Source organism: Balaenoptera acutorostrata, chromosome 20, assembly GCF_949987535.1.
Source record: "Balaenoptera acutorostrata chromosome 20, mBalAcu1.1, whole genome shotgun sequence".
In the NCBI taxonomy this organism is placed as follows: Eukaryota; Metazoa; Chordata; class Mammalia; order Artiodactyla; family Balaenopteridae; genus Balaenoptera; species Balaenoptera acutorostrata.
In genome coordinates this window covers 40,015,395-40,021,993 of record NC_080083.1, presented here as the reverse complement: position 1 = coordinate 40,021,993, position 6,599 = coordinate 40,015,395, and the positions used below count along the sequence as shown (strand labels likewise).

Sequence of the window (6,599 nt, the reverse complement as noted above, 5' to 3'; positions counted from 1 at the left end):
AAAAGAAGTGCACAGACAAAGAACTCTGGAGATATGCAGAGGGATCTCTTGAGAATTCAACAAAGTATTGGTCAGTACATTTGTGTGAGGAATTCCCTGATGCCAGGAAAAGAACCACATGAAAGGATTAACAATAAGAATAACTGGATATCACACAGGGTCGTAGGAATAGTACCTGTTCCTACAAGTCAGACTGCAAAACCTCATGATGCTCAGAAAGGACTTGTCTCCGTAGTTGCATATAGTGAGCTCCAGACTAAAGGCTACTTGGACTCCTACCCAACGAATCTTACACACTAGACCTAAAAGAATAAAATTGTTCTGAGTAACTTAATTTCACCCAAAACAAAGCCCAAGCATTTTACAGGAAGATACATACATACATACATATATATATATATATATATATATATATATATATATATATATATATAGCAAACAATAAACTAAACCTCAAAATACCTGGGATCATATGAAAAATTGCCAAGCCTGCAAAGAAGTAGGAAAATATGACCCATACTGAGGAGAAAAGGCAATCAATCAAAACTAACCCATAATCCATACAGATGTTAGAACTGGCAGAAAAGAACCTTTAAAAAGTTATTATACATGAAGAAAAGTTATTACAACTGTATTTCATATGTTAAAAAACCCAGAATAAACACTGAAAATGTTAAGTATAGGCATGGAAAATGTAAAACAGACCCAAATTGTGCTTCTAGAGATTAAAAACAATGTCTAAATGAAAAAGACCCTGAACGAGGTTAATGGCAGATTAGACACTGCAGAAGAAAGGGTCAGTGAACATTAAGGCATAGTAATAGAAACTATCCAAAACGAAACAAAAAGAGTCACAAAACAAAACAACAACAAAAATGAATAGGGCCTCAGTGAGTTGTGCAACAACTTCAAGTGGCCTAATACATGGGTACTTAGAGTCCACGAAGGAGAGGAGAAATACAAAAATTTGAAGAAATAATAGCCAACACTTTTCCAAATTGGTAAACACTATAAACCCACAAAGTCAAGAAGATCAGTGAACTTTAAGCATAAGAAACATGGACAAAACTACACCAAGGCACAAAAAATAATCAAATTGCTCAAAACCAGCAATAAAGAGAAAAATTTAAAAGCAGCCAGAGGAAACAACTATACACTACGTACAGAGGAACAAAGATAACAATGACAGCAGAATTCTTGTTGGAAACAATGTAAAGGAGAACTCAGTGGAATAACACCTTTAAAGTAGTGCATTGAATTCTATCAAGCTAGAATTCTATACCCAGATCTGTCCAAACAAAAGCAAAATGAAGACTATCTCAGACATACAGAAGCTGAAAGAATTCATTACTAGTAGACTTTCACTATAAGAAATGGTAAAAGAAGTATTTTTAAGCAGAAGGAAAATGACACTTGTTTGGAATATGGATCTACACAAAAGATTAAGAATACTGGAATTGGGACTTCCCTGGTGGTTCAGTGGTTAAGACTCTGCCTGCCAGTGCAGGGGACACGGGTCCCATCCCTGGTCTCGGAAAGTCCCACAGGCTGTGGAGCAACTAAGTCCGTGCGCCACAACTCCTGAGCCCACGCGTCTAGAGCCCGTACTCCACAACAAGAGAAGCCACCGCAATGAGAAGCCCGTGCACCGCGATGAAGACCCAACGCAGCCAAAAAAGGGAAAAGGAAACAAAAAAATCCTGGGAATATACTTTTCAGTAAAAGAACATAGTGTATCTCAGTCCTCATGACTAAAGAGAAGAATCAAGTAGTAGTAGGTGGAAAGGTGGCTTTGATTCTCAGTTTGTGGGTTCTGAATCTGAATGAATTATTGTCCTTACCTCAATGAGACAGAGAATTGTAACCAAAATCGTCACTGCTACAGTTACAGATATTGCCAAGATGAGTTTGTTGTTACAGCCACATCCTGGAACTTCTTTTGTGAGCTAAAAAAATAAATGACAATTTTTTAAAAACAAGGAGATACAAGGGATGAAAGCTAACTCTTCTTAAACCTATTCTAAACAATAGCTAACTATTCTTAAACTACTATAGAACCCAATCCTTTCAGGCGAGTAGCTTCTATAAGAACAAGCTAAATTTAATGTTATTAATCTCATCATTAGCCTTTTCTTCTACAATTTATTTATCTACAATTTAGTTGTCTTGTGTTATGTCCTCTTCTCGTCTACCCTAGGGATAGTGGCACACTCTCTAAATGAGCCAAGTGGGAGATCACTGTCTTAGCCAGTTTCATGGCTGAAGATACGATACAGACTAGGAGCCCGTGGTATTCCTGCCTGGGCACGTTCATGGCATGTCCTAAACTGAGTAAAAGTCCAGGTCCCATGTTTCAGGGGTTCTCCTCACCTCACTTGACTCCTGCTCTTTCTGCTCACTCTGGGCTTCTGTGCTCTCACTGACAGAGCTGTCACTTCTCCACTGGTCCGTATCCCATTCCGCTTTGGACACCTTTACTTCTTGCTGCTTGCTGAGAAGCTTCATCAGGAGGCCTGTTCTAGAGATGAGGTTGGCACAGGCCAGCTGCACGTGGGTCTCCGAGCAGTCTATTTTCAGAGTCTGGATAACATGAGAAATGAGCCTTCGCATGTCCTTGTTGGGGATGAGGGACCGCAGCTGCTGCTTTAGCTGAGTTTCAACTTGATCACCCGGGGATGTGAACGCTAGGAAAGTGAAGCCTGTGGGCTTAGAGGATAATTCAGCGCCCGTGTTGTGCTACTCCCATTGTGTTTCGTTGGTGTGTTGAACAGTTGGCATACTGTTGTCTGCAGCAACAGTAGAATGTGCAGTGGAGACGTTCCTATGGGTAGTGTTTCCAGGGCCGGTTCCTCCTGGGAGAGTACAGTTTCCTGTAGAAATAATTTCTTCAGAAACATTTTGTGCTGTATTGTTTTCTGAAGTAGTGTTTTCTGTAGAAAGGTCTGAAAGAGAAAATAATTCTGGAAAAGGTTTTTCCTGAGAAGTCTCTTTTCCTGAAGATGAAACAGCCTCTCGTGGAGGTTTCTAAATAACCAAGAGATCACTGAAGAAATCAAGGAGGAAATCAAAAAATTCCTAGAGACAAATGACAATGAAAACACGACGATCCAAAACCTATGGGATGCAGCAAAAGCAGTTTTAAGACCGAAGCTTATAGCTATACAAGCCTACCTAAAGAAAGAAGAAAAATCTCAAGTAACCTTACACCTAAAGGAACTAGAGAAAGAAGGACAAACAAAACCCAAAGTTAGCAGAAGGAAAGAAATCATAAAGATCAGAGTGGAAATACATGAAATAGAAACAAAGAAAACAATAGCAAAGATCAATAAAACTAAAAGCTGGTTTTTTGAGAAGATAAACAAAATTGATAAGCCATTAGCCAGACTCATCAAGAAAAAGCGGGAGAGGACTCCAATCAATAAAAGTAGAAATGAAAAAGGAGAAGTTACCACAGACACCGCAGAAATACAAAGCATCCTAAGAGACTACTGCAAGCAACTCTATGCCAATAAAATAGACAACCTGGAAGAAATGGACAAATTCTTAGAAAGGTATAACCTTCCAAGACTGAACCAGGAAGAAACAGAAAATATGAACAGACCAATCACAAGTAATGAAATTGAAACTGTGATTAAAAATCTTCCAACAAACAAAAGTCCAGGACCAGATGGCTTCACAGGTGAACTCTATCAACCATTTAGAGAAGAGGTAACACCCATCCTTCTCAAACTCTTCCAAAAAATTGCAGACGAAGGAACACTCCCAAACTCATTCTATGAGGCCACCATCACCCTGATACCAAAACCAGACAAAGATACTACAAAAAAAGAAAATTACAGACCAATATCACTGATGAATATAGATGCAAAAATCCTCAACAAAATACTAGCAAACAGAATCCAACAACACATTAAAAGGATCATACACCACGATCAAGTGGGATTTATCCCAGGGATGCAAGGATTCTTCAATATACGCAAATCAATCAATGTGATACACCATATTAACAAATTGAAGAATAAAACACTTATGATCATCTCAATAGATGCAGAAAAAGCTTTTGACAAAGTTCAACACCCATTTATGATCAAAACTCTCCAGAAAGTGGGCATAGAGGGAACCTACCTCAACATAAAAAAGGCCATATACGACAAACCCATGGCAAACATCATTCTCAATGGTGAAAAACTGGAAGCATTTCCTCTAAGATCAGGAACGAGACAAGGATGTCCACTCTCACCACTATTATTCAACATAGTTTTGGAAGTCCTAGCCACGGCAATCACAGAAGAAACAGAAATAAAAAGAATACAAATTGGAAAAGAAGAAGTAAAACTGTCACTGTTTGCAGATGGCATGATATTATACATAGGGAATCCTAAAGATGCCACCAGAAAACTACTAGAGCTAATCAATGAATTTGGTAAAGTTGCAGGATACAAAATTAATGCACAGAAATCTCTTGCATTCCTATACACTAATGATGAACAATCTGAAAGAGAAATTATGGAAACACTCCCATTTACCATTGTAACAAAAAGAATAAAATACCTAGGAATAAACTTACCTAGGGAGACAAAAGACCTGTATGCAGAAAACTATAAGACACTGATGGAAGAAATTAAAGATGATACCAACAGATGGAGAGATATACCATGTTCTTGGATTGGAAGAATCAATATTGTGAAAATGACTATACTACCCAAAGCAATCTACAGATTCAATGCAATCCCTATCAAATTACCAATGGCATTTTTTACAGAACTAGAACAAATCATCTTAAAATTTGTATGGAGACACAAAAGACCCCTAATAGCCAAAGCAGTCTTGAGGGAAAAAAACAGAGCTGGAGGAATCAGACTCCCTGACTTCAGACTATACTACAAAGCTACAGTCATCAAGACAATATGGTACTGGCACAAAAACAGAAACATAGTTCAATGGAACAAGATAGAAAGCCCAGAGATAAACCCACGCACCTATGGTCAACTCATCTATGACAAAGGAGGCAAAGATATACAATGGAGAAAAGACAGTCTCTTCAATAAGTAGTGCTGGGAAAACTGGACAGCTACATGTAAAAGAATGAAATTAGAACACTCCCTAACACCATACACAAAAATGAACTCAAAATGGATTCAAGACCTACATGTAAGACCGGACACTGTAAAACTCTTAGAGGAAAGCATAGGAAGAACACTCTCTGACATTAAATCACAGCAAGATCTTTTTTGATCCACCTCCTAGAGTGATGGAAATAAAAACAAAAATTAACAAATGGGACCTAATGAAACTTCAAAGCTTTTGCACAGCAAAGGAAACCATCAACAAGACGAAAAGACAACCCTCAGAATGGGAGAAGATATTTGCAAACAAATCAACGGACAAAGGATTAATCTCCAAAATATATAAACAGCTCATTCAGCTCAATATTAAAGAAACAAACAACCCAATCTAAAAATGGGCAGAAGACCTAAATAGACATTTCTCCAAAGAAGACATACAGATGGCCAAGAAGCACATGAAAAGATGCTCAACATCACTAATTATTAGAGAAATGCAAATCAAAACTACAATGAGGTATCACCTCACCCCAGTTAGAATGGGCATCATCAGAAAATCTACAAACAGCAAATGCTGGAGAGGGTGTGGAGAAAGGGGAACCCTCTTGCACTGTTGTTGGGAATGTAAATTGATACAGCCACTACGGAGAACAGTATGGAGGTTCCTTAAAAAACTAAAAATAGATTTACCATATGATCCAACAATCCCACTACTGGGCGTATACCCAGAGAAAACCATAATTCAAAAAGACACATGCACCCCAATGTTCATTGCCGCACTATTTACAGTAGCCAGGACATGGAAGCAACCTAAATGCCCATCGACAGACGAATGGTTAAAGAAGATGTGGTACATATATACAATGGAATATTACTCAGCCATAAAAAGGAACGAAATTGAGTCATTTGTTGAGATGTGGATGGATCTAGAGACTGTCATACAGAGTGAAGTAAGTCAGAAAGAGAAAAACAAATATCCTATATTAAGGCATGTATGTGGAACCTAGAAAAATGGTACAGATGAGCCGGTTTGCAGGGCAGAAGTTGAGACACAGATGTAGAGAACAGACATATGGACACCAAGGGGGGAAAACTGCGGTGGGGTGGGGATGGTGGTGTGCTGAATTGGACGATTGGGATTGACATGTATACACTGATTTGTATAAAACTGATGACTAATAAGAACCTGCAGGATAAACAAACAAACAAACAAAACAACTAATACTAAACTTTCATTGGGTTATCTGTATGGAAATATGTTAATATAAATGTTTCAGACATTACGTGAAAGTTCTAAAAATCTTATATGTTCTGGTATCATGTTATAAGTCATAATTCTAGTTATTACTTGAAAATGTATATCTCAGAAAAAACTAAATTTCATTGTCAATTGCACTATTATGAACTTTCATCAAATCTTTATCCGTGGTCATTTTTAAGTCTTTTGTCAGTTACAGACAGTTCTGGGTGTACTCTGATGCTTTTGCAAATATGTTCCTATAAAAGGGTTTCATCTTCAAGGAATTCATAGAAAAG

The 6,599-nt window shown here is 37.9% G+C and overlaps 1 protein-coding gene across 1 annotated transcript in view; it reads right to left on the bottom strand.

The window, feature by feature from the left end:
- LOC130705825 (RAD52 motif-containing protein 1-like) overlaps positions 1 to 6,599 on the bottom strand; it is a 51,102-nt gene that overhangs the window by 37,755 nt on the left and 6,748 nt on the right. The gene's annotated exons all lie outside the window — the stretch shown is intronic.